The following is a 27838-nucleotide window of genomic DNA, read 5'->3' as shown; positions in this document are numbered from 1 at the left end:
CTTATACTCGCTGGGAGGACGTTGAACAACCGCGGACCTCTGATGTTTATACAGTGTTCTCTGATTGTGCCTATGGCACCTCTGCTCTTCACTAGTTCTATTCTGCATTTTCTTCCATTTCGTTCACTTCAGTACGTTGTTATTTTACTGTGTAGATTTGGTACTTCCAGTTCTTTGATGCCTACAGCTACCACTGATCTTTTTCTCTCCAGCAGCTGACTGATGCACCTTGCTGCTTCCTGTGAGGTAGCTGCTGCTGCTGCTGTGTGTGTGTGTGTGTGTGTGTGTGTGTGTGTGTGTGTGTGTGTGTGTGTGTGTGTGTGTGTGTGTGTGTGTGTGTGTGTGTACTCACCTAGTGTGAGAGTACACACACACATTAGCAGCCTTCCTAGGTGTGTGTACTCACCTAGGAAGGCTGCTAATAGTGACCGCGGGGGGCAGAGGCCCCCTACTGATCAAAGACCGCGGGGGGCAGAGACCCCCCACCGATCAAAGACCGCGGGGGGCAGAGGCCCCCCACCGATCAAAGACCGCGGGGGGCAGAGGCCCCCCTTCTGGGGCCACATCGGGGGGGGGGGGGTGGTCACGGCTGACTGCTTCTCTAGGTCACAGTGTTCAGGTCGTGGAGGTCGGGGGGGAGGGAGGGGGCCGAGGGGAAATTTTCAAGGCGGGAACGGTGTCTGTTGCGGTGTGTTCCCCCCCCCCCCCACACCCCTGTTAGTGTTGTGGGCCACCCCCCCCCCCCCCCACTACACTGTTTATGTACGCTTCTCTGTGTACACTCGCGCGTGTGAGGTCACTTTGCGGCCCCCGAGGGCCACTTGTGGGCGTGACGGAGGTAGAGCTCCACTTAGACTGTGCCTCACGGTGTCAGGTGTCGCTAGACGCCCACGGCACACACACACAGTGCCATATACCCGTGTGCCACACACAGGTGCCACACTGCCATTGGTGCCAACTGTCGCCTCGCGTCCTTCCCTCCCCCCCACACTCAAGGTGTGACGACTAAGTTTCAAGGTCTAAAAGTCTCCTTCAATTCGATTCATCCGTCTATCATTCCTTCCTCCCCTTCCACTTCCTACTCATCTTCCTCCTCCCCCCCCTCTCCCCCCCATACTCCCCCCACATACTCCCCCCATACTCCCCCCCATACTCCCCCCCATACTCCCCCCCATACTCCCCCCCATACTCCCCCCCCATACTCCCCCCCCATACTCCCCCCCATACTCCCCCCCATACTCCCCCCCATACTCCCCCCATACTCCCCCCCATACTCCCCCCCATACTCCCCCCCCCATACTCCCCCCCATACTCCCCCCCATGCTCCCCCCCATGCTCCCCCCCCATACTCCCCCCCCATACTCCCCCCCCATACTCCCCCCATACTCCCCCCCCCCCTCCGACAGCGTCACCAGGCCCAGCGTCACCAGGCCATTCACGGTGCCGTGTTGTTCAATGTTTATTCTACAATGTCAAATTACCGGTGGTGGTCCCCCTCCCCCCCTCTCATCTGTTGTTGTTGTTGTTGTTGGAGAGTCAGCTGCTGGGAACCCAAAGTTGCAAGTAGCACGGTCTATGGTGAGCCCCGTAGGAGACTTACCTGGCACAGGAGCGGGGCTGTGATATTCTCATTTTCAGAACGCCCTATATGAATTAGGTTGTAGTGAGGTGGTGGTGTGTGGGTGTGAAGCGAGGCAGGAAGGCTGCTAATAGTGATATCCTTGACACACTCGGCAAGAAGGGCAACTGTAAGTGACTGAACGTCTTGTGTTATAATTGCCGGCTTCTGGTTGTCTAGGAATTTCGGCCAAGTTGGAAAGAAGGAAGAAATGTGTGTGTTTGAGGTAGCCGGTCGGCCAAGCGGACAGCACGCTAGACTTGTGATCCTGTGGTCCTGGGTTCGATCCCAGGCGCCGGCGAGAAACAATGGGCAGAGTTTCTTTCACCCTATGCCCCTGTTGCCTAGCAGTAAAATAGGTACCTGGGTGTTAGTCAGCTGTCACGGGCTGCTTCCTGGGGGTGGAGGCCTGGTCGAGGATCGGGCCGCGGGGACACTAAAGCCCCAAAATGATCTCAAGATAACCTCAAGATTGTCACTCAGAATGTTGGGTAATATGTTGACTGTTTGTAATGTGTGTGTGTACTCACCTAGTTGTACTCACCTAGTTGTGTTTGCGGGGGTTGAGCTCTGGCTCTTTGGTCCCGCCTCTCAACCGTCAATCAACAGGTGTACAGATTCATGAGCCTATCGGGCTCTGTCATATCTACACTTGAAACTGTGTATGGAGTCAGCCTCCACCACATCACTTCCTTATGCATTCCATTTGTCAACCACTCTGACACTAAAAAAGTTCTTTCTAATATCTCTGTGGCTCATTTGGGCACTCAGTTTCCACCTGTGTCCCCTTGTGCGTGTTCCCCTTGTGTTAAATAGACTGTCTTTATCTACCCTATCAATCCCCTTCAGAATCTTGAATGTGGTGATCATGTCCCCCCTAACTCTTCTGTCTTCCAGCGAAGTGAGGTTTAATTCCCGTAGTCTCTCCTCGTAGCTCATACCTCTCAGCTCGGGTACTAGTCTGGTGGCAAACCTTTGAACCTTTTCCAGTTTAGTCTTATGTGTGTGTGTGTGTGTGTGTGTGTGTGTGTGTGTGTGTGTGTGTGTGTATGTGTGTATGAACACGTTGTACTGAGCGGGGGGACAATAGCTTGAGCTAACTCATCCCGTTGTGTGTATACCTCAATAAATATACTGAAGTTTCAGCGTCAGGTTCAGTGTAAGTATTGGGCGTGTGGCATCTACCCAACACATCCGAATTTAGCGGAAGTCGTGGCGGGGAATGTCGGTTACCAGGAGCCGGTACACCATCATCACACCCTACACCATCATCACACCCTACACCATTACCCACCACCGCTTCCTCTCCTGATCTCCACCACTCAGAGAAACGCTGTACGACCACACACCTGCGAATGTTCATAAATGCTGAGGACAAACTCGGGACAACATCTGAGGGACCTCACAAGCTCAGCCCCCCCCCCCAGGCGTCGTGTCAGCCCCCCCTCCCCCCACCCCCCAGGCGTCGTGTCAGCCCCCCCTCCCCCCACCCCCCAGGCGACGTGTCAGCCCCCCCCTCCCCCCACCCCCCAGGCGTCGTGTCAGCCCCCCCTCCCCCCACCCCCCAGGCGACGTGTCAGCCCCCCCTCCCCCCACCCCCCAGGCGTCGTGTCAGCCCCCCCTCCCCCCACCCCCCAGGCGACGTGTCAGCCCCCCCCTCCCCCCACCCCCCAGGCGTCGTGTCAGCCCCCCCTCCCCCCACCCCCCAGGCGTCGTGTCAGCCCCCCCTCCCCCCACCCCCCAGGCGACGTGTCAGCCCCCCCTCCCCCCAGGCGTCGTTTCTCGTGGATTTAAACTGAGGACACGTAAAGAGGTATGATGTAAAATAAGAATTAAGCAAGACAGATGAGGTGTTAAGATGGTCAGGTAGATGAGCCAGCAGAGCACTCACCAGACACCACGTGAGGGCGGGGGGGGGGGGGCGGGGGGCTGCAACAGTAGGGCCTTGTTGCAAGGTTGAGGGTTGTGACGTCACAAGGGGTGCTGATGACGTCACACAGTCGTCCGCGGCCCTTCTGATGCTCTCTCGGGGCCAGAGGGAGGAAGGGGGAGACGGATTACGGGCTATTCATGCCCGTGCCGTGTTTGAATTTGTTGTTGTTGTTGTTATAGATTCAGCTACTGGGAAGCAAAAGTTGCAAGTAGCACGGGCTATGGTGAGCCCGTAGTGGATTTACCTGGCACAGGAGCGGTGCTCTGGTGATTGAAGACCGCAGCCTGCATATATATACACCTGGTTGTGTTGCGGGCGTACACACCTGCCGTCCACACCTGCCCTCCCACTAGTAACGACGCTTCACCTGGAGACCGTGGCTCACCCGACGCCATACCACATACTGAAGATGTTAATTTGTGCCCTCAACTCCTTAGAGTAAAGGTTACCTCGGGTCATCAAGGAGTAATTACTGACAGTGTACACACAGCACTGAGACAAGCAGTACTGAAGGAGGCTGTGCAACAGCAGCAGCAGGAACAGCAACAGCAGAAACAGCAACAGCAGGAACAGCAACAGCAGCAACAGTAGCAGCAGCAGCAACAGCAGGGTACGAGTATGCTGGTAACTACCAACTACTCATTACAGACGGGTCAAGGCAAGAAGGCAACACATCAGTAAGACAACTTTGAGACAGTTGTGGAGGGCGGAAGCGGGTAAGACGCCGTATGTGAGAGAGGTGGGGGGGGGGCCTCCACACCGGTGAAGTGCCTACTGTCACCTTGCACCGTCACACTGCACACTATGCACGGTGCCACACAGGTGGCGACAGTGCCAGGTAAGCCGGGATGGCAACACCAGTCTGCTGCAGATGTACACAGTCACTGAAACAAATTCCGACACATTTTCCTGGGGCGGTGACCTCACTGACCATCCGTGATTTTTCGTTTAAAAAAAAGTTTCCAGCACAAGACACGTTGGTGAGAACGAGTGTTCACAAGACTGGTAATGACGCCCCTCATGCTTAGACACATTATGTTATGGATTGGGTCATTGTGTTTACACCTGGCTTGACAAGGCAGTTGTGTGTGTGGCGGCGGACCTCCTGGCTGGCAGCTATGGCCCCGCCGGCCTCCTCTTACCTCCCGTGGCTCCCCTTCACATAACTACCACCACCACCACCTCTTCTCCATCTTATCTTGAGGTTATCTTGAGATGATTTCGGGGCTTAGCGCCCCCATGGCCCGGTTCCGACCAGGCCTCCTTTTTATTATACACCCCCAGGAAGCAGCCCGTAGCAGCTGTCTAACTCCCAGGTCCCCGGAATCTTAGGACTATGAATCCAAAGCGCTGTCCATTGAGCTGTCAGGCCCGAACCTCAATGCTCCATTAAGGCCTCATTAATAATCCATATACAGACTCCATACACAGTTTCAAATGTAGATATGATAGAGCCCAGTAGGCTCACGAACTTGTACACCATTTGATTGACAGTTGAGAGGCGGGACCAGAGAGCCGAAGCTCAACCCCCGCAAGCACAACTAGACAAGTCACACTCCACAGGGACCACAATACAAATCTGGTCTTCGACAACAAAAGAGAGAAAGGAGAACATGGGAGAGGCAAACAAGGTGTGAGAGATAAGAATGGAGGAGCTGGCAAGAGAGAAGAAAAGGTACGAATAAGAGAAGGGGGTAGAAATAAGAAACAGGAACAACGTTCAATACACTGTGATCACTCATTCCCAAGGGTGCTTCCATCTTAACTTCCCTTATATCCCACTCATTTAGGGTGAGTGGGATACTCAACCAGGCTGTTAGACGCGGCTGCTGCGAGCAGCCGCGTCTAACAGCCTGGTTGATCAGTCCAGCAACCAGGAGGCCTGGTCGACGACCGGGCCGCGGGGACACTAAGCCCCGGAAGCACCTCAAGGTAGCCTCAAGGTAGGGTAAATATCAAATCAAACATTGATCACGTTTGTCAAGAAGGTTGGAGCATTAAATATGTGCCGTGAAGTGTGGAGGCAGCAAAGATGTCACAATACTTGTTTATGGAATGATTAGTTCTCATAGATGAGAGAAGGGAGTAAGGGCAAGTGTTCTGTCCTAAGACACTCTTAGTGTCTGCCGACACTAAGAGTGCTCTCTTGTCTCATGTTAGGGACTCTTAATCATCCTATTGATTGGTGGTCGTCTTAAATAATGTTTGCTGCCTGTACCCTTCACTGCGACCATCTTGTGGCCGCGGCTGTGACACAACCTGCCCAACATGGACCGAGTCCTGGTTGTGTTGCTGTTGACGCTTCCCTTTCACAGTACACACTCAGATGCTCCAACTTTCTTAACAAACGTGATCTGACTTGAGCTTTGTCCCTCTTTAATTCTTGCTTTCGTTACTCTTACCCCAGTTCTTATTACCGCTCTCCTTATTACCCTCCCTTTTACCTTCTTACATTCATCCTCTTCTAACCTTTCTCTTACCCGCTCCCCAAGTTTCATCTTGCTCTCTTACCTTACATATTTGGCTGGACCTTCCCCTCTTGTGTGACGCGGCCTGATAATGGTCCAAGATGGACCGAAACGTCGCCGCTTCTCCGTCTTGTGATGAGTGGTTTGGTCATTATCTTCAGCCCCGGTATTGTGACTCGTCTGTGGGAGGGGGGGGGCAGTGGGGTGTGTGTGACTTGCACACACGCCTTGTGAAAAGAGAGAGAGAGAGAGAAAAAAAAGAGAGAGAGAGACAGAGAGCCAGAGAGCAGGCACAATAGGGGGGGGGGGGGCTCCATCAGTTGAGAGGGTCATGACGTCACAAGGGTTGCCGTCACTAGGTAACTGACAGACACTCAACACTTCATCACCGCCTAAGGGGGGTGGGGGATGAGCTGCAGGGGGAAGGGTGTGAAGGGAACGGGAAGGGTGTGAAGGGGGGGGGGGGGGAAGGGTGCTAGAGTGGGGGGAATAAATGTCGCCTACGTGATTACCTTGAGGTGCTTCCGGGGCTTAGCGTCCCCGCGGCCCGGTCGTCGACCAGGCCTCCTGGTTGCTGGACTGGTCAACCAGGCTGTTGGACGCGGCTGCTCGCAGCCTGACGTATGAGTCACAGCCTGGTTGATCAGGTATCCTTTGGAGGTGTTTATCCAGTTCTCTCTTGAACACTGTGAGGGGTCGGCCAGTTATGCCCCTTATGTGTAGTGGAAGCGTGTTGAACAGTCTCGGGCCTCTGATGTTGATAGTTCTCTCTCAGAGTACCTGTTGCACCTCTGCTCTTCAACGGGGGTATTCTGCACATCCTGCCATGCCTCCTGGTCTCATGTGGTGTTATTTCTGTGTGCAGGTTTGGGACCAGCCCCTCTAATATTTTCCATTTGTAAATTATTATCTATCTCTCTCGCCTGCGTTAACCTTCTTTTGTTTTGAAGTAGAAGGTTTGACCTTCTATTTACGGGGTCTTTTTTTGTGGAGGTCCGTGGGGGGCGGGGGGTTCTTGTTCTGTATTTCATCATTGAGTGATGTATTTAGGGTCGTGGTTTGCATAGTATGGCATAACTAGTTATTGTGGCAAGGACGAGAGTGTGAAGGGTATGGGGTGGGGGGGGGGTAGTGGAGGGGCGGTGCTCACCTAGTTGTGCTTGCGGGGGTTGAGTTTCGACTCTTTGGTCCCGCCTCCCAACCATCAGTCAACTGGTGTACAGATTCCTGGGCTCTATCATATCTACATTTGAAACTGTGCATGGAGTCTGCGTGGAGTTTGTGTATGGAGTGTAGGAGTAAGGAGTATAAGGTGGCTACAGGTGACGGATCTCCCAATCCTGAGCACTCCAGTTGCAAACTCTGTGAGCAGGAACTACGGCATGATCTCCCGCACTACATCACTGAATGCCCAGTTATTAGACCTTTCAGACCAGTTGGCATGAGGTACCTGGAGCTTTGCAATTACTTTATTCACTCTCGTATTCTTGAAGATATCCTCACAGTGCACCCAAAATTTGCCAGTGCAGGCTACTAAACATATGGCCCTGTATGACTAACCATCCTGCGAGATGGGGACTTGTATTACCACTGCTGCCTTATTCACTCTTGTGTTGATGATATCCTCATAATGCATCCGGAGCCTGCCAGTGCAGACTGCCCATCACATGCCTCTGTATGACTAACCATCCTGTGTGATGGGGATTTTTTAGCATCACCTAGTTAGCTTTTTTGACACACTGTACTTCACTTCATATAGTCTAGGGTAGCTGCACTAATGCAGATGTAACTCATGTATTAATAAAAAAAAAGAGTATATGGAATTGTGTCCACACTGGCGAAAGGAGTTGGAGAGCGGGGGGGGGGGGGGGGGGTAAGGTGGAAGGCAGACTAAGTAAAGAGTAGTTGGAGAGAACAGCTCAGGGCGCCATGGTTATCATGCTGTTAATTACAGCCAGCAAGAATTACGAGGCTCTGAAGTGGTAGTTACGTTGTTAATGTCTGAGGGTGGGATTGTTGGGACCCATCTGCTCAGAGAACATTGTGTGAGGGCGGGAGTGTTGGGATGTGCTCGCCCAGTAATGTTCCGTGTCTCCAAGGAGCGACCCTCCTCACTACTCCAGTAAGTTATCAGGTTTATGTAATTCCTCGAGGCGAGACGCGGGAGCACTTGATTGTTTCAAGCGTAGGTTAGACTGATGTTGGGTGGATAAACAGCTGCTGCCTCGTATGGCCCAATAGGCCTTGTGCAGCTTACATAATTCCTATAATCTTATAAATACTGGAGGGTCAGGTCCCAAATCTACACAGTAAAATAACAACGTATTGGAGTGAAAGATATGGAAGAAAATGCAAGATTGAACCAGTGAAGAGCAGGGGTGCCATAGGCACAATCAGAGAACACTGTATAAACATCAGAGGTCCGCGGTTGTTCAACGTCCTCCCAGCGACTATAAGAAATATTGCCGGAACAACCGTGGACATCTTCAAGAGAAAACTGGACTGTTTTCTAAGAGAAGTTTCGGAGCAGCCGGGCTGTGGTGGGTATGTGGGCCTGCGGGCCGCTCCAAGCAACAGCCTGGTGGACCAAACTCTCACAAGTCGAGCCTGGCCTCGGGCCGGGCTTGGGGAGTAGAAGAACTCCCAGAACCCCATCAAGCCGGTATCAACCAGGAACGTGAAGAGCGGTTCTGTAGGTAAGTGAAGTCATGGTGTTGATTCATCCCCCTGTGGCATCTGGGAGCTGCACAACCCCCTCACCTCACACTCACCTGTGTGGATGACTGTGGACTTGTGAGTGTACAGTCTGCAGCTTACTGTGAGAAGCCGCGGCGGTGATGGCACTCTTCAGTCCTGGTGCCATATTGTATGGAATATTGTTCCACCTCTACAACCTTCTTCAAGACATGGGAGATTGTAGAGCTAGGAAGTGTACAGAGATCCTTTACAACCCGTATAAACAATACGTTTTTTAATCTGATCAGATCTGAAACAATCAATGAAACTTAAACTCCTGGAAACTCTCATTGTTTACTTCTAGGAGCGAAGACGAGAAAAATATACTCTATGATACCACAATGACGGGAGATGTATCTATGAGGACATACTTGGAGGTGGGGGGGGGGTAGTGGAAGCAGCCTCCTGCTGCAAACATGTCCACACCAGAGAGAGATAAAGCTGGAATTTCCACACGTGGAAAACAGTGAGGTCAGGTCCCCCAGCCTGCACTACCAACTACAAGACACTAAGGGGAAAGCCTTGGCATCTAGTGTAAAATAAATTCGATGTACAGTCGGCATAACTTTTCATCCTGCTGTCAACGAATATAAGAATGTCACAGAAACTACTGTAACGGGGGGTGGGGGAAATAGCTCTATCTTGTCCATTATTCCACCCCCCAGTTAACTAACGAGGCCGGGGGAAACAGCTCTCTCTAGTCCGTTATCCCGTCCCCAGTTAGCTAACTATTCTAGAGCACCTCCAGAGTTCCTAAGGCAACCTCTCTCGTTCAACACCTTGTAACCTAGGTATTTGACTACCTAGGTACTAAGACTACAAGGCGTCGTAACTGGATCAGCTACCCGAAACTCTAGAGAGAACTCTAGAATACAAAATCATTGCCACAAACGTATAAGAGAAAGCGAAAGGAAAGCAATGAATAGTGAAGTAATTAGTGAGGGTTTGGGGTGAGAGGTAGAGAGGTGGGAGGAGCGAGGAGGGTCATTAGTTGAAAGTGAGAGTTTAGAGAAGGGTGGAGGGAGAGGTGTAGATAGGTAGATGTAGAAGAGTAGATAGTAGAAGTAGAAGAGTAGATAGTAGAAGACGAAATGCTGCCACCATCCATTCATGATCATTACATACAAGACAAGGAATGGAACTTGCCTGTATCACAAAATTCTCAAAAGATGTTATCAAGAGATCATTATTAGTATGGTCCCATCTTTATCATGTACTCATTCTAAACCATGAAACCAGTAACCACAGAGGCTTTCTCACCTCAACTCAATTCTCTAGGGAACACAGTGAAAGACCATTTAAATAATAAATTCAACAATTATATTTTTCATGATAAGTATCATAATACAAGCAATCCAATTAAAATGTTCCAGTTTAATATTTAAAGTGAGTCATCCTCCAAGAATCTGAGAACCCTACAACTTGACTGCCCCTGATCATCACACAACACTTGTAAAACACGACAAGTCACCTTACTGTTCACTCACCAAGTGTCTCTGCCTATAGCTGGATAGAGGGGGGGGGGGTCTGTAGTTGACAGAGACTCCCGCCCTGCCGGCCGACAGCCTTCCTGCTAGGCCGTCTCTTCTGCAATCCTGACTGCCGTTCTGTCTGTTAATGCCTCATGCTGGATAGCTCTCCGAGTTTATATTGGGGAACCTAGTAGCTAACTCCGCCCACAAGTAGATAGCCTCCGGCACTACCAAGCCACTCCTTAAACGTCGGCATGTTTGAAGGCTACCCGGCTCCAATTATACGCTTAGCGGAAGCAAGGTGAAATTATCATGATCTGACCTCAGGTCACTTGGGGTCATTAACGGTTAGAGGTGTGAGATCTCAGGCAGACAACTGGCGCCTCTCCGATCCTTGTCTGTGACTCATGTACTCTATGTATGTATTAACCTAAACCAAACACTTTTACAGTGTTACACTACAATAGAAGCTTTTAAGAGTGAACTTGACAAGTTTTGGCTGGATTGAGCTGATGAGCCTGGCTGTGATGGTTGGTTGGTCGTGTGGTCATCACCGACACTCTCATACACCAGACAATCATCAGGAAAGGCTGCGGAAGTAGAACAGTTTCAAAATCATCCAGAGATTACTAGCCCTGGAAGATATAAAGTGCAGGTCTTGGAACATAAAATCTCTTACTGTTTGGAACATAAACGCCGGTGCTGGAACATAAAAACGAAAGGATTGGAACATGCAGTGACGAGGCTGAATCCTAAAGTGATGGGGTTGAATCCTAAAGGGCCGTTACTGAAGGCCAAATTGCCGGTACTAGAGTATAAGTAGAGTATAAGTGGCGCTCAAAGATTTACGGCACAGATTGTATATGTAAGAAATGTGAAGAAAATCCGGCACTTGGTACTTGAGAGTAGAGGGAAGGAGAGGCTCCTCTGACGCACTCGCCGCCACGATCTCTTCCCGCCAAAATGGACGCCGCATTCCAACTCAAAAATATTCGTTCGCTCCCGCCTAAATAACGTATATTTAGCCTAGAGGCTAGTCACCCCTCCAAGATATTCTCGACCCTCTTCCCGTCTCCCCCCCGGCCTCCTCCTAGTTCCCGTCTCCCCCCGGCCTCCTCCTAGTTCCCGTCTCCCCCCCGGCCTCCTCCTAGTTCCCGTCTCCCCCCCCCGGCCTCCTCCTAGTTCCCGTCTCCCCCCCCGGCCTCCTCCTAGTTCCCGTCTCCCCCCCGGCCTCCTCCTAGTTCCCGTCTCCCCCCCGGCCTCCTCCTAGTTCCCGTCTCCCCCTCGGCCTCCTCCTAGTTCCCGTCTCCCCCTCGGCCTCCTCCTAGTTCCCGTCTCCCCCGGCCTCCTCCTAGTTCCCGTCTCCCCCCCGGCCTCCTCCTAGTTCCCGTCTCCCCCCCGGCCTCCTCCTAGTTCCCGTCTCCCCCCCGGCCTCCTCCTAGTTCCCGTCTCCCCCCCCCGGCCTCCTCCTAGTTCCCGTCTCCCCCCCGGCCTCCTCCTAGTTCCCGTCTCCCCCCCGGCCTCCTCCTAGTTTGTTCTGCCTTATTCACTCCTCAGCCCTCACCAGGAGCACTGTTTGGGCGCTAGGGTGTGCTGGGTCCACCCCGTGGGGACTAGGGTGTGCTGGGTCCACCCCGTGGGGACTAGGGTGTGCTGGGTCCACCCCGTGGGGACTAGGGTGTGCTGGGTCCACCCCGTGGGGACTAGGGTGTGCTGGGTCCACCCCGTGGGGACTAGGGTGTGCTGGGTCCACCCCGTGGGGACTAGGGTGTGCTGGGTCCACCCCGTGGGGACTAGGGTGTGCTGGGTCCACCCCGTGGGGACTAGGGTGTGCTGGGTCCACCCCGTGGGGACTAGGGTGTGCTGGGTCCACCCCGTGGGGACTAGGGTGTGCTGGGTCCACCCCGTGGGGACTAGGGTGTGCTGGGTCCACCCCGTGGGGACTAGGGTGTGCTGGGTCCACCCCGTGGGGACTAGGGTGTGCTGGGTCCACCCCGTGGGGACTAGGGTGTGCTGGGTCCACCCCGTGGGGACTAGGGTGTGCTGGGTCCACCCCGTGGGGACTAGGGTGTGCTGGGTCCACCCCGTGGGGACTAGGGTGTGCTGGGTCCACCCCGTGGGGACTAGGGTGTGCTGGGTCCACCCCGTGGGGACTAGGGTGTGCTGGGTCCACCCCGTGGGGACTAGGGTGTGCTGGGTCCACCCCGTGGGGACTAGGGTGTGCTGGGTCCACCCCGTGGGGACTAGGGTGTGCTGGGTCCACCCCGTGGGGACTAGGGTGTGCTGGGTCCACCCCGTGGGGACTTGGATGTCCAGAGTGTATATATACCACTGGGGGCTAGGGTGTGCTGGCTGCACATCAAACATATACACACATCTCGCCCCAAAAGGGGTTGCATGCTAAGCAAAAGTGGCGCCCTCTGCTGTTTATATCAGTTTTCTGTTGTTATGCTGACCCCGACTTGACCGGCAGGAGGAGGAGGAGGAGGAGAGGGTCCCGTTAGTTTGTTTGTGGCTCGCGCTCCCTGGCGCCCGTCCGCCATCTTGGACCACAGTCCCACAACTGGTGTGTGTGTGTGTGTGTGTGTGTGTGTGGGGGGGGGGGGGAGGGGGGAAGGGGTTACCTTAATGTTATTGTTTAAAGTTTAGGGATGCCTTCTCGCCATGCCCAGTGGCTGGGGGGGGGAGGATTGGTGCCCTGAAGCTACATAAACACCCTATATACCCCCCCCCCCACCGAAGTGGCAAGGGGAGTTAGGGGGACAACAGTTACCTTTGAGGTTGTTACCTTAAAGTTCTCGCCGTACAAGTACTGTTCGCAGCCTGTATGTCATTGTCATTTTTATTTGTATATATTTTTTTATTAATTTGTTTTGTGTTTGGATGGTTTGTATTCTCTCTTGTTTGTTTGTTTGTGGTTGTGTTTTATCTTTGCTCTCCCTTCCTCCCTCTCTCCCGCTCCTTCACTTTCACTCATTCACTTTCATTCATTCATTCATTCATTCATTCATTCATTCATTCATTCATTCATTTTCTCTCTCTCTGTCCTCTCTCCTCTCTCTCTCTCTCTCTCTCTCTCTCTCTCTCTCCTTTTGTAATGGCTTGACGTTTTCCCCTAATAGTTCCTTCGCTCTTGGATGCTAACTTGTGGCAGGTGTCGTAACCCGGCCCGTCCTTATAAGTCTTCCCAACGTCAAGAAACTGTCGTACTAAGGTGACCTTATCCTAACCTACCACAGGAACCCGAAACTTAGACAAACACGTAATGATCGAGTTTTGTTATCTTACGCGCTCCGTCATGCGCGCGCTTAGTTCAGGCCATGTGAAGGTCCACTTGGTTGACCTTAAACGAGGGTCACCTAAATGGGGTGGTTGAGGTTGTGTATACTGGACAACCATCTGGCTACATGGTTCCACGGGTGTTGACCTTAAGGAACAATTACCCAGTAAGATAATAGCCGTGGGGGTCACTGGATTGTTTCAAGCGTAGGATAGACAACAATATGAATGAGTTTGGGTGAATATATATTGGAGCGGCCTCGTATGGGCCAGTAGGCCTGCTGTTGCTGCTGCTTTTATTCTCATGTTCTTAAATGACTCTCTGGCACTTGACATTGCCAAGAACGGGAGAGTGTCAACCTTGTGACCACAACACAGCCATTGTTCACAACATTACTAAACATGTATTGTCACCAGCACAGATACTTGTCTCTCTGTATATGAGAGATTGTGTGTGTGTGTGTGTGCAGGTGTGGAGGCCCCAGAGGCTTGAGACAAGCCTCACCCAACTGTGTGGTGGGGAGGAGGTGGTTATAGGGAACTGCCATAAGCTGGTTACGGTCCGCCCCATTGCTCATACTATAGGGAGGACGCCTCCCATGACGACCCCCACACCAAATCTTTGACATGTGATTTACCGAGTCCCTGGGCGTTATTACTTTACCTCACCTTGCAATAACCAGAAGTGCAATATATCAATATAGAGCCAGGACTGTCCCGGGCAGGTCGCCCCCCCCCCCTCCCCCAGGTCTACCCGGGCTCCCAGCACTTAGATGGTGTAACCTTTTGAGGTAGACCCGGGCACCGCCGGGTAGTCTATCTAGTTACGTGTACTTCAGCCAAATTGTCTGTCAGTGTCAATTATTACTCGGTACTTCATATTACACGTAGTTGACCACTTGAAGATCATCAACGTCTGTCAATAAGAGATCATTTAATGTAATTTAATTATTCGATTATTAATTTGTTTCAAAGAGATTAATTAGCTTTAATAATAACTTCCCAAATAAATAAATGTAAATAAAACTTTGAGAGAATTATATGGTGCTTCACGCTTGAAGTACAGAAAATACATGAATTATTTAAGTTCCTCGTGGAAGAAAAGGCAATTTTATGTTGTGTTGGTAAGGCTTATTTGCTTGTGTAATGTACATAATGTTGTATGTACTTTGTCTAGTGTTATAGTGTGTGCTAACATTATCACATTTGATCTTTTCAGGTTAGTGTGAGTGAAGGCTGAGGGAGTGGATGAGTGACTGGTGAGTACCCTCACTCGTGTTCACTCGCCCTCATGAACAGTTGGTGTGAGTGAAGGCTGAGGGAGTGGATGAGTGACTTGGTGAGTACCCACACAAGTGTTCACTCGCCCTCATGAACAGTTGGTGTGAGTGAAGGCTGAGGGAGTGGATGAGTGACTGGTGAGTACCGTCACTCGTGTTCACTCGCCCTCATGAACAGTTGGTGTGAGTGAAGGCTGAGGGTGTGGATGAGTGACTTGTTGAGTACCCACACAAGTGTTCACTCGCCCTCATGAACATGGGAGTGTTGTTGACAGCTGTTCTCCTTCTTACTGCTGGGAAGTGTTGAGGATCTAGATGTGGTTGTTGTAAGTTTGGTGGTAGGTTTGGTGGTGGTTGTGGTAAGTGTGGTATACCTGAAGCACACCTGGAGAGGGTTCCTGAAGTTATTCTACTCGACTTGTGATAACTTGGTCCACCAGGCTGTTGCTTGGAGCGGTCCGTAGTCCCACATATCCACTACAGCCTGGTTGGTCAGGGAAACTTCTTGAAAGAACGTGTCTCAATATTTCTTGACGTCCACCTTTGTTCCGGCAATATTTCCAATGCTTGCTGGGAGGGTGTTGAACAGCTGTGAACATCTGATGTTCATACAGTGTTCTCTGATTGTGCCTATGGCACCTCTACTCCTCACTGGTTCTATTCTGCATTTCCTTCCGTATTTTCGCTCCAGTGTGTTGTTATTCTACTGTGCAAATTTGGGACCTGGCACTCCAGTATTTCCCATGTATATATTATTTGATATCTTTCTCGTCTCCTTTCCAGAGAGTACATCTTGAGAGCTTTGAGACGATCCCAATAATTTAGGTGTTTTATCGCGTCTATGCGTGCCGTATATGTTGTCTGTACTCTAACTCAGAGATCTCCCGCTTGGAAGTGAGTACTGAGCAGTACTCAAGACGGCACAACACTGGTGATTGAAATAGTATTTTTTCTTTATTAAATAATAAACAGTATAATTGTCATATATGCATTAATTTACAAAGAAAATACTACATATTGTTTATATCATTCTCAGTAAACTAATGTTCCATATTACCGAGCATGAGCCGTAAACCCCTAATGTTATACCTGATCCTGCCTCGCAACAACCTCAGTACTTCCTCTACTGAGTAACCCTACTGCCTGCCTGTCCTCACACGAGGGCCAGGGTGTACACCACCACGAGGGCCAGGGTGTGTACACCACCACGAGGGCCAGGGTGTGTACACCACCACGAGGGCCAGGGTGTGTACGCCACCACGAGGGCCAGGGTGTGTACACCACCACGAGGGCCAGGGTGTACACCACCGCGAGGGCCAGGGTGTACACCACCACGAGGGCCAGGGTGTACACCACCGCGAGGGCCAGGGTGTACACCACCACGAGGGCCAGGGTGTGTACACCACCACGAGGGCCAGGGTGTGTACACCACCACGAGGGCCAGGGTGTGTACACCACCACGAGGGCCAGGGTGTACACCACCGCGAGGGCCAGGGTGTACACCACCACGAGGGCCAGGGTGTACACCACCACGAGGGCCAGGGTGTACACCACCGCGAGGGCCAGGGTGTACACCACCACGAGGGCCAGGGTGTGTACACCACCACGAGGGCCAGGGTGTGTACACCACCGCGAGGGCCAGGGTGTACACCACCACGAGGGCCAGGGTGTACACCACCACGAGGGCCAGGGTGTGTACACCACCACGAGGGCCAGGGTGTGTACACCACCACGAGGGCCAGGGTGTACACCACCGCGAGGGCCAGGGTGTACACCACCGCGAGGGCCAGGGTGTACACCACCACGAGGGCCAGGGTGTACACCACCACGAGGGCCAGGGTGTGGGGGGCAGCGTCTAGGGCGTAACCAGTTTACGCAGCGGGGGGTCAGTGGGGCGGGGATGGGGGCTCTGCCCTTAATATAGGCATACCCCATGCCCGGGGGTGGGGAGGGTACACCCATAGTACCCGGGGTACATATAAAGAACACAATAAAGTAGCCGTCACAACTGCAAGAAAAATGACAGGTTGGATAACAAGAACCTTTCACACTAGAGATGCTATACGAATGATGATACTTTTCAAGACGCTAGAGCTCTCTAGAGTGGAGTACTGCTGCACAATGACAGCCCCTTTCAAAGCTGGAGAAATTGCTGACCTGGAGAGCGTGCAGAGATCCTTTACTGCTAGAATCCCCTCAGTAAAACATCTAAACTATTGGGACCGACTAAAGAGCCTAAATCTGTATTCTCTTGAGCGCAGGCGGGAGAGATACATAATAATTTACACATGGAAAATATTAGAGGGGCAGGTCCCAAACCTGCACACAGAAATAACACCACATGAGACCAGGAGACATGGCAGGATGTGCAGAATACCCCCGTTGAAGAGCAGAGGTGCAACAGGTACTCTGAGAGAGAACTATCAACATCAGAGGCCCGAGACTGTTCAACACGCTTCCACTACACATAAGGGGCATAACTGGCCGACCCCTCACAGTGTTCAAGAGAGAACTGGATAAACACCTCCAAAGGATACCTGATCAACCAGGCCTGGTTGGGGACCGGGCCGCGGGGACATTGGACACCGAAATCATGGCAAGGTAAGGGGGAGACAGGAGGGTATACGAGAAAGATTGTGTGTAGAAAGGGGGGGGAGATAGAGGGAGGGGATTGATCCTGGAATGGGGGCAGGGAGGATAGAGAGGAGAGGGATGTGTGAGGATAGGTGGTGGTCTGGTATCATGGCCTCCCATACCCATCCTGTTGTAACACCACTATATAATATGAACTAATAATGATGTAACACTACTACTTAGACTGAGTAACACTTCCTATCGGTTGCACTTGGTAACACTGTTATTGAACACTGTAATATGAGCTGACATATGATGGTTACACCGGAACCAAAGGTACACTGCCAACAAGGAAATGCTACACAGGATTAAAAAAAAAACGCTGCCACCATCTGCCTTGACCATTGAGACTATATCAAGCAGCGAGGCAAGAAACATTGCTTGACTTGGAGAGTACTTTCTATAACTCATTAATTATGGGAGGGTTGTCAGCCACTATATCCAGAAGGTTAAGACGATTCAACAATTGACACAGACGGGAAATTTAACAAAAGTTTATTGAGAACAAAATTATGCTAATCATCACTTATAAATCCTACTCTAACACTGGCCAATAGTTCAGAAATTTAGACATGGAACAAAACCCTCAGAGATCACACTTTACCTTAAGACTTCTGCTACACAATGAGTGTAGCACTCTAAGCTCCCCCCCCCCCCCACTAACCACCTTGTTGTTACCCGCGTTATAGTTTAACTATTCTGACAGACCAATTCTTTCTGGAATCTGGCCAGCCAGATGGAGGTGGCTTCTACAACTTCTCTCGTCACATTGGAGTGGTTGAGCAGCCACGGTCAGACAGTTGAGTTATAACACAGGAGGAAGGAGCGGGCTGGGTGGTGGTGGTGGGCGGGGCAGGGAGAGCTAGACCTCACTTACCTGTCAGTACTAAGCTAATAATGTGTGTGGGGGTAAGTAGTACTAACACCACCCCTCCTCCTCCCACGCCCACGACCCACACCCACACCACGGCCCACGCCCACGCCCACGACCCACACCCACGACCCACGGCCCACGCCCACGGCCAACGACCCACGGCCCACGCCCACGACCCACACCCACACCACGGCCCACACCACGGCCCACGCCCATGACCCACGCCCATACCACGGCCCACGCCCATGACCCACGCCCACACCACGGCCCACGACCTACGCCCACACCTTCATTAGTATGCAGTGAGGAAGGTGGCTCTTGTCTGGAGAATATTGACCTTAATTTGGCTTGTTTCATTTGGACTGTATTCTTCACCCCCCCCCCCCTCCTTGAGTGAGTGCGTGAGTGCGTGCGTGAGTGCGTGCTCACCAAATTGTACTTGCGAGGGTTGAGCCTCGGCTGTTTGGTCCCGCCTCTCAACTATCAATCAACTGAACTTAAGGTACTCAGTGGCTAGATAAATACCCAATAGCTCAGTCTGTGTCGTGCTTGCCCAGTCGTTCAATCTCTGTGTACTAGACATGATCATACATTCCCTTTATATACTGCACATGCACAACCTGTTCTACCAGTGCCTAACTGCACAGGATTTAGTTGGTTTGAGATTTTGAAGATGACTGTCAATAGCTTTAGTATTCTTGCTTACAATAGCCATAGTGTTATACATCTCATAGTTGTATACATAGTGTTATACATTTGTTTTACACTGATGGATGTATAATAGACACCTGCACAACCTTCCAAGGGGGGAATATAGTGAACAGTTTTATCAGGATTAAGAGACACATTCAGTTTCTGAAGATTATAGGCACAACAACTGAGCCACACACTGTAGGGAGCTTTTTGCGGCGGATTGAGGGAACAGTCAGAATTGTTTAGAATGGATCTCCATTTAATTTGAATAGAGCTGGAGGGACCATTATTTGTCAAAGTTTTGGCGCAAAACATAGTACTAAATAGAACTATTCTTTCGTAAATGGAAGGTAATTTTAGTTCCTTTCTCATGTTAACAATTCTGACAGTTCTGGAACAACCCAGGATGATGCGCCTGGCATCATTCTGCACCAATTCCTAAACCTAATTAACCAATTCCGAGCCATTTCCCTTACGTCTTGCATGTGTAAAGTCTCAGAGAGAATTGTTCACAATCGTGTCATGTTTCAGGTCAAAGGAAAATTGGCTTCCATACTCGTGAACTGTTTAATAAATACAGACTAAGCCGCCATGTTGGAGAAAGATGTACGGGTTTCGCAAGGGGACACTTTAGCGCACGGTGAACCATGGTCTTGGCATTTTTGCATTGTGCGCCATGGTATTTTGTTGTACGGTAATGACTTACACCACCACTAGGTAGTTAAGATCAGGACACGGTGGCCCTCGTGTACTGTCCTTTGTGTTAAGTCTGGCCAGGGTGACTACCAGGGTGACCACCAGGGTGACCACCAGGGTGACCACCAGGGTGACCACCAGGGTGACCACCAGGGTGACCACCAGGGTGACCACCAGGGTGACCACCAGGGTGACCACCAGGGTAACCACCAGGGTGACCACCAGGGTGACCACCAGGGTCACTACCAGGGTCACTACCAGGGTGACCACCAGGGTGACCACCAGGGTGACTACCAGGGTGACCACCAGGGTGACCACCAGGGTGACCACCAGGGTGACCACCAGGGTGACCACCAGGGTGACCACCAGGGCAAGTCTTGCCATCCTGGTGTCGTCCTTGACGTGCTCCGTCACGATGTTCCTGGCTATTACTACCAACAGCTTCTTCCTCCACGTCTCACACGCTCTTCCTGCATCCTTTGAATCTCGGTCTATTTATCCATGGGTCACCACTAATTACCATGCTGGTTGCCTGCCTGCCTGGCTGCCTGGCTGCCTGGCTGCCTGCCTGGCTGCCTGCCTGCCTGCCTGCCTGCCTGCCTGCCTGCCTGCCTGCCTGCCTGCCTGCCTGCCTGCCTGCCTGCCTGCCTGCCTGCCTGGCTGCCTGGCTGCCTGGCTGGCTGGCTGCCTGGCTGCCTGGCTGCCTGCCTGCCTGCCTGCCTGCCTGCCTGCCTGCCTGCCTGCCTGCCTGCCTGCCTGCCTGCCTGCCTGCCTGCCTGCCTGCCTGCCTGGCTATCAAGTGACATGAGAACACTTACCATTCATGCCATCTACAAAAGATAGGAAAAACGTTGAAATGACAAGTAAATTTGACCAGCAAATTTCTATTCTTGTGTTGATAAGAGCGTGTGAGGTGGTGTGTCACGGTGGGGATATGGACCATAATGACTGGAGGGAGTAAGGCCCCGTGTGTAGCCTGCTCTTGCTCCAAGCTGGGCCAGGAGCCCCTGTAGCCTCTCCTCTCTCCTCTAAGAATATTATTTGTCTCTGTTGTTCTTAGTTAATTGATGGACATTTTGCTACTGTTACTGCTCTTAGTGTTGTATAATTTGTTAATTATTATTATAACCTGTTATAGATGCGAAGGTGAGTTATGTTGTGTGTCTGCTGCCTCCCCATACTGTGGTGCTCCCTCAGTGTGTCTGCTGCCTCCCCATACTGTGGTGCTCCCTCAGTGTGTCTGCTGCCTCCCCATACTGTGGTGCTCCCTCAGTGTGTCTGCTGCCTCCCCATACTGTGGTGCTCCCTCAGTGTGTCTGCTGCCTCCCCATACTGTGGTGCTCCCTCAGTGTGTCTGCTGCCTCCCCATACTGTGGTGCTCCCTCAGTGTGTCTGCTGCCTCCCCATACTGTGGTGCTCCCTCAGTGTGTCTGCTGCCTCCCCATACTGTGGTGCTCCCTCAGTGTGTCTGCTGCCTCCCCATACTGTGGTGCTCCCTCAGTGTGTCTGCTGCCTTCCCATACTGTGGTGCTCCCTCAGTGTGTCTGCTGCCTCCCCATACTGTGGTGCTCCCTCAGTGTGTCTGCTGCCTCCCCATACTGTGGTGCTCCCTCAGTGTGTCTGCTGCCTCCCCATACTGTGGTGCTCCCTCAGTGTGTCTGCTGCCTCCCCATACTGTGGTGCTCCCTCAGTGTGTCTGCTGCCTCCCCATACTGTGGTGCTTCCTCAGTGTGTCTGTTCCCTCCCCATACTGTGGTGCTCCCTCAGTGTGTCTGCTCCCTCCCCATACTGTGGTGCTCCCTCAGTGTGTCTGCTCCCTCCCCATACTGTGGTGCTCCCTCAGTGTGTCTGCTGCCTCCCCATACTGTGGTGCTCCCTCAGTGTGTCTGCTGCCTCCCCATACTGTGGTGCTCCCTCAGTGTGTCTGCTGCCTCCCCATACTGTGGTGCTCCCTCAGTGTGTCTGCTGCCTCCCCATACTGTGGTGCTCCCTCAGTGTGTCTGCTGCCTCTCAGACTCTCACACGCCGGGGCCCCGAGGTCGTCTGCCGCTCTGCTCACGAGGAAATCTTAGCTTATGAAGACGTAACATTTTTCCTTCTTCAGTTGCGAGATGACATAATTTAGGATGAAGGAAAAACACTTGCAGAAAAACAGGCAATTTGTTGCCAAACGGCAAGTTGTATATTCATACACGCTCCGGGGGGAGGGGTGATGACGGGCTCCTGCTCCTGGTCTCCAGACCTCAGTCTTCACCCAACGTAACATTTGCACTCTGTCTGAGGCTCCTTGTTGTGAAGGTGGGTGTGGCCTCGGCTGTGTTCCTGGGTGTCCTAAATGCTCTTTTATCAACGATTGTTTATCAGTGTTCATTCATCCGTGTTTATCAAACATTATCCATGTAACATGTATATCGGTGTTTGTAACAAATCTTAACATATCAGTGTGGCTTTGAAACTGATTGAGAGACGCGGTCTGTGCTTGCTAAGTTGGAAGTGCTGGATGAGCCAGGTTGTAGTGGATGTGGACCGTCGTGCCTCTTCCTGGTAACAGCCTGGTGGATCAAGTTGTCTCAAGACACTCCTGGCCTCAGGCCCGGGCTTGGGGAATGTGAGAACTGCCAGAGCCTCCTCTATGTATACTGGAGGTATACTGGAAGTATACTGGAGGTATACCCGGTGCCAGGTGTCGAGGAGTCTGTGGTCACAGAACACACCAAGAGGCACACGCTCCTCAAGCACTCGCACAACCACGCAGACAACCTGTGCAAGTTGTCTGCATGATGGCAGGTGTACACTACACAGTTTACGAGCATGGAAAGTTTACACCCATGATGGTGGTTGTTATATGGAAACTCGTTGTGTTTTGTCGCTCTTGTATAGTTTACTACATGTAAACAAAGCCGCCATGGTTAAGGAAAGATGTACAGGTTTCGGAAGTGGATGTGTAAATAGTTGTTGACTCCTACCCCAAGTCTGGCCCTACAGACGATCCTCACCTGGGCGTGTCCACTGTGGCTGCTGGTTACCTGTAGAGGGTTGTGGTAACCAGGTTGTGGTAACCTTGTTAAAGAGGCTGTTGCTGGGAGCGGTCCGCAGGCCAGCAAGGCCGCTGCAACCCGGTTGCTCAAACATTTATTTTTAAGGAACTTGTCTAATTGTTTCTTGAAGACGTGCACCTTTGTTCCGGCAATATTTCTAGTGCTTGCTGGGAGGGTGTTGAACAGCTGTGAACCTCTGGGTGTTCAGACAGTGCTCTCTGATTGTGCCTACTAATCTTCACTGGTTCTATTCTGCATTTCCTTCCATATTTTCGCTCCAGTATGTTGTTGTTATACTGTGCAAATTTGGGACCTGGCACTCCTATATCTTCCATGTATATATTATTTGATACCTTTCTCGTCTCCTTTCCAGAGAGTATATTTTGAGAGCTTTGAGACGGTCCCAATAATTTAGGTGTTTTATCGTGTCTATGCGTGCCGTATATGTTCTCGGTATTCCCTCTATTTTATAACTCTCTCCTACTCTGAAAGGGAGACATCTCCCGCCACGCAGGGTGCAGTCGCACCTCCACAGATCTCCAGTATCAGCTCTTGATACTGGTAATAGCTCAAAAGGACCACCACTTACGGGCTATTCACGCCCGTGCCACCTTTTGGGTGGCTTAATCTTCATCGATCAATCAATCTACTCTGAAAGAGAAAGTGAGTACCGAGCAATACTCAAGACGGGGCAACACCAGTGATTTAAATAGTATTAACACTGCTGTGGGGTCCTTGGATTTGAACGTTCTCATAATCCATCCTATCATTGTCCTGCCGCCGCCGCTATATTTGCTCGGTTATGTTCACTAAATGTCAGGTCTTCAGACATCATAATTCCCAGATCTTTTACATGTGATTGTTCTAGTGGTAAGTCTATCTTGTATCCTGTATTTCCTTCAAGTTCATCATTTCTATCATACCTAAGTATGATGGAAACTTATCACTGTTAAGAAACTTATACCTGGAACTTATCACTGTTAAGAAACTTATTCCTGGAACTTATCACTGTTAAGAAACTTATTCCTGGAACTTATCACTGTTAAGCTTCATATTATTTTCCGTTGCCCAGTCGAAAACTTTTTTAATATCAGCTTGTAGTTTTCCAGTGTAATATTCTACAGAAGTTTACATACACTTGATATCGTTTACAAATGATGACACGAAACTGTGGAGTATTTTTTGTCAATATTTGATATAAGAATGAGAACAAAGAGGTGCAAGGAGGTGCCCTGAGGTACAAAACTTTTCACGGTGCTTGGACTTGATTTTATTTGATTGTTAATCTTTCCATTCTGTTTGACAGAAAAATGAGAATCGACGTCCTACTTTACCCGTTATTCCTAGTGATCACATTTTATGGGTTATGGTCACACTTGTTGAATGTCTTTGTCAAGTCTGTGTATACAACATCTGCATTTTGCTTTTCTTCTCATGCTTCTGTGATTGTCATGGTGGTTGAGTAACTGTGACAGTCAGGATCTTCCCGCTCTAAATTCATGTTGTCCTGGGTTGTGAAGTTCATTGTTATCCATAAAACCGGAGATTTGATTCCTAATTACTCTTTGTTCAAGTGGTCTATTATTTTTAGCGAAAGCCTTACTACCTGCCTTGTGCAGTGGAGTTATATCTAATGATTTAAGTGCTTCTCGTATCACACCTATATCAAGCTTTTTCTCTATCTTACACTGAGCGCTCACGCTACTGGTACTTCACATTTCTTTATGAATACTGCATTCCACGAGTCGGGCCCAGGAGCTGAGTGCTTGGACATGTTGTCAATTAATCTTTCAAAGACTTCTGTGCTCGCGTTAATATGTTACATTGTCAGGGGTTTGGACGTCATTCATGAAGAAGTTTGAAGCCTGGCTTCGGGCCGGGCCGGGCTTGGGGAGTAGAAGAACTTCCAGAACCCCATCAAGCAGGTATGCAGCAAGTTGTCCTGGTCTTCAACTGTCATGATGTTTGTTGGGGTGATAAACACCTTACACGCTGATCTCGTGTGTTTGTCTTAGTGTTTTTTTTCGTTAATTTGATTTTTTTCGTTAATTTGATTTATTGCTTTTGTCTGTTTACTTGTTCCCCAGCACGCTTTGTCTGTTCACGTGGGTCACGTTGTTTGTTCTGACTTGTGACTAGTTTCCCTGTAAGTTTCTCCTTCCCGGTGTTTCTGTCCGTTGTTGTTCAGATGTTTGTGGTGTTCAGATGTTTGTGGTGTTCAGATGTTTGTGTTGTTCAGATGTTTGTGTTGTTCAGATGTTTGTGTTGTTCAGATGTTTGTGTTCAGATGTTTGTGGTGTTCAGATGTTTGTGTTGTTCAGATGTTTGTGTTGTTCAGATGTTTGTGTTGTTCAGATGTTTGTGGTGTTCAGATGTTTGTGTTGTTCAGATGTTTGTGTTGTTCAGATGTTTGTGGTGTTCAGATGTTTGTGGTGTTCAGATGTTTGTGTTGTTCAGATGTTTGTGGTGTTCAGATGTTTGTGGTGTTCAGATGTTTGTGGTGTTCAGATGTTTGTGTTGTTCAGATGTTTGTGGTGTTCAGATGTTTGTGTTGTTAGTGTTGTAGACCAGACGGCCACTCCCCCTACTCCCTCCCTCCAGGTAATTACAGGCGGTAATTTACTCATTCATTAAGAAGCTTCCGCGTCATGATAGGTCATCAGCCAAGAGGAAATAAGATAGTTTGGGGGTCATTAGCGTACACTGAAGCCTTGTTCAGTACACCCACGAGGTCGCCAACATCCTGCCAGCCCTGGGCAGGTCACATCCCTGGGCAGGTCACAGCCCTGGGCAGGTCACAGCCCTGGGCAGGTCACATCCCTGGGCAGGTCACATCCCTGGGCATGTACTAAGCCTACCAACATTTGGGCCTTGTTTATAACTCCCGTTGAGTCTATATTTGTTTTGCTATTTAAGCAAACTAAACAAGTCGTTGTTAAGCCTTTTGAGGTGAATCGCAGCTGTCAGATAAGATTCTCTTTTATTACAAAAACAAAGGCGCCGAACATGGTAACGAGAAGTTGTTTTGAAAACACAGTGAAGTTGACACTATTATTCTGAAACTGTAATTTCAAGTGCCAGTGTGCACCTATTACGTGGTGGTGCACGGGTGGTGGTGGTGCACGGGTGGTGGTGGTGGTGGTGCACGGGTGGTGGTGGTGGTGGTGGTGGTGCACGGGTGGTGGTGGTGGTGCACGGGTGGTGGTGGTGGTGCACGGGTGGTGGTGGTGGTGCACGGGTGGTGGTGGTGCACGGGTGGTGGTGGTGGTGCACGGGTGGTGGTGGTGGTGGTACACGGGTGGTGGTGGTACACGGGTGGTGGTGGTACACGGGTGGTGGTGGTACACGGGTGGTGGTGGTGGTGCACGGGTGGTGGTGGTGGTGGTGCACGGGTGGTGGTGGTGGTGGTGGTGCACGGGTGGTGGTGGTGGTGCACGGGTGGTGGTGGTGCACGGGTGGTGGTGGTGGTGCACGGGTGGTGGTGGTGGTGGTACACGGGTGGTGGTGGTACACGGGTGGTGGTGGTGGTGGTACACGGGTGGTGGTGGTACACGGGTGGTGGTGGTGGTGCACGGGTGGTGGTGGTGCACGGGTGGTGGTGGTGCACGGGTGGTGGTGGTACACGGGTGGTGGTGGTGGTGCACGGGTGGTGGTGGTGGTGCACGGGTGGTGGAGGTGGTGGTGGTGGTGGTGGTGCACGGGTGGTGGTGGTGCACGGGTGGTGGTGGTGCACGGGTGGTGGTGGTGCACGGGTGGTGGTGGTGGTGGTGGTGCACGGGTGGTGGTGGTGGTGGTGGTGGTGCACGGGTGGTGGTGGTGCACGGGTGGTGGTGGTGCACGGGTGGTGGTGGTGGTGGTGGTGCACGGGTGGTGGTGGTGGTGCACGGATGGTGGTGGTGCACGGATGGTGGTGGTGGTGGTGCACGGATGGTGGTGGTGGTGGTGCACGGGTGGTGGTGGTGGTGGTGGTGCACGGGTGGTGGTGGTGCACGGGTGGTGGTGGTGCACGGGTGGTGCTGGTGGTGGTGGTGGTGGTGGTGCACGGGTGGTGGTGGTGGTGCACGGGTGGTGGTGGTGGTGGTGGTGGTGCACGGGTGGTGGTGGTGGTGGTGCACGGGTGGTGTATTCGTTTGCCTTGTTCGGGTTGAATGTAGACACAGTAGTCGCTTCTGTATATATTTATTGAGTGAGGCAAACAGGTGTATAACTGGCCAGCCGAGGTCCACCTACTCTGGGTCTGTGAGGATAACTGAGGCTGCTGGGAGCATGCTTGATGCTCCTCTGTCTGGCATGACGTCAGAGGCCTACTTGCCTGTGATTGGTTACATTTCAACTGACAGAATTTGAGTATAACACCGCTCGGACACGCTACCAAGTCGACGTCCCTTGTCGACAAGCTCTGGCTAGCTATATAGTTACAATGATACTGAAAGGACCTCGGTGGCATACAATAATGGCTTACATGTGAAATTTGCATAATAAAACATTGAAAGAAGATCAGGTGTGCGTAATACAAACAACTCGGCATATATGCACCAAAAAAAAAATTCATCATAATAGGTGAAAATCATGGTAACAATGCTTTGATTAAATCAGAGTATTAAGAACATGTGTATGTCTACTGATCAGATATGAACAATACAACCCAAGGTATTGCCTAAACAAAATTATTAACATGTGTCAATGGCATGTGCTTGAAAACCATACAAAATTAAACAATTATTACATTAATAGAACAAAGTTCTGACCTAACAACCACAATTGAATTTCAAGATAGATAATTTTTTTTTTTTCTCTTTTTTTTTTTTTTTTTTTTTTCGAAATATACAATATATTTACAAGACCAATGTACAATATATATAATGTGCAATATATTTACAAGCATATACAAGACCTGGATCAAGAAGACTAACATCTGCGTGATAGCAGTCAGGATTCACTGGCCTCAATGTGGTTGCTAGAACAATAATAACTCTTATGACAAGCACTGTAAAAATACAAATGGTAGTAGACTTGACAATGGCATCTAATTCATAACAAAATAAAGTTGAGAAAAACTATACATTATATATAATGGTAATAATAAGACACATGTGGTAGAAATACTGCAATTGAGT

The 27838-nt window shown here is 50.8% G+C and overlaps 1 protein-coding gene across 17 annotated transcripts in view; it reads left to right on the top strand.

Moving 5' to 3' along the window:
- The window catches only part of LOC138349637 (protein outspread-like), a 287191-nt gene that overhangs the window by 141018 nt on the left and 118335 nt on the right, over window positions 1–27838 (top strand). The gene's annotated exons all lie outside the window — the stretch shown is intronic.

The sequence above is a fragment of the Procambarus clarkii genome, chromosome 1, assembly GCF_040958095.1.
Source record: "Procambarus clarkii isolate CNS0578487 chromosome 1, FALCON_Pclarkii_2.0, whole genome shotgun sequence".
NCBI classification, from domain to species: domain Eukaryota; kingdom Metazoa; phylum Arthropoda; class Malacostraca; order Decapoda; family Cambaridae; genus Procambarus; species Procambarus clarkii.
This window is presented reverse-complemented; position numbering and strand designations above follow the sequence as displayed.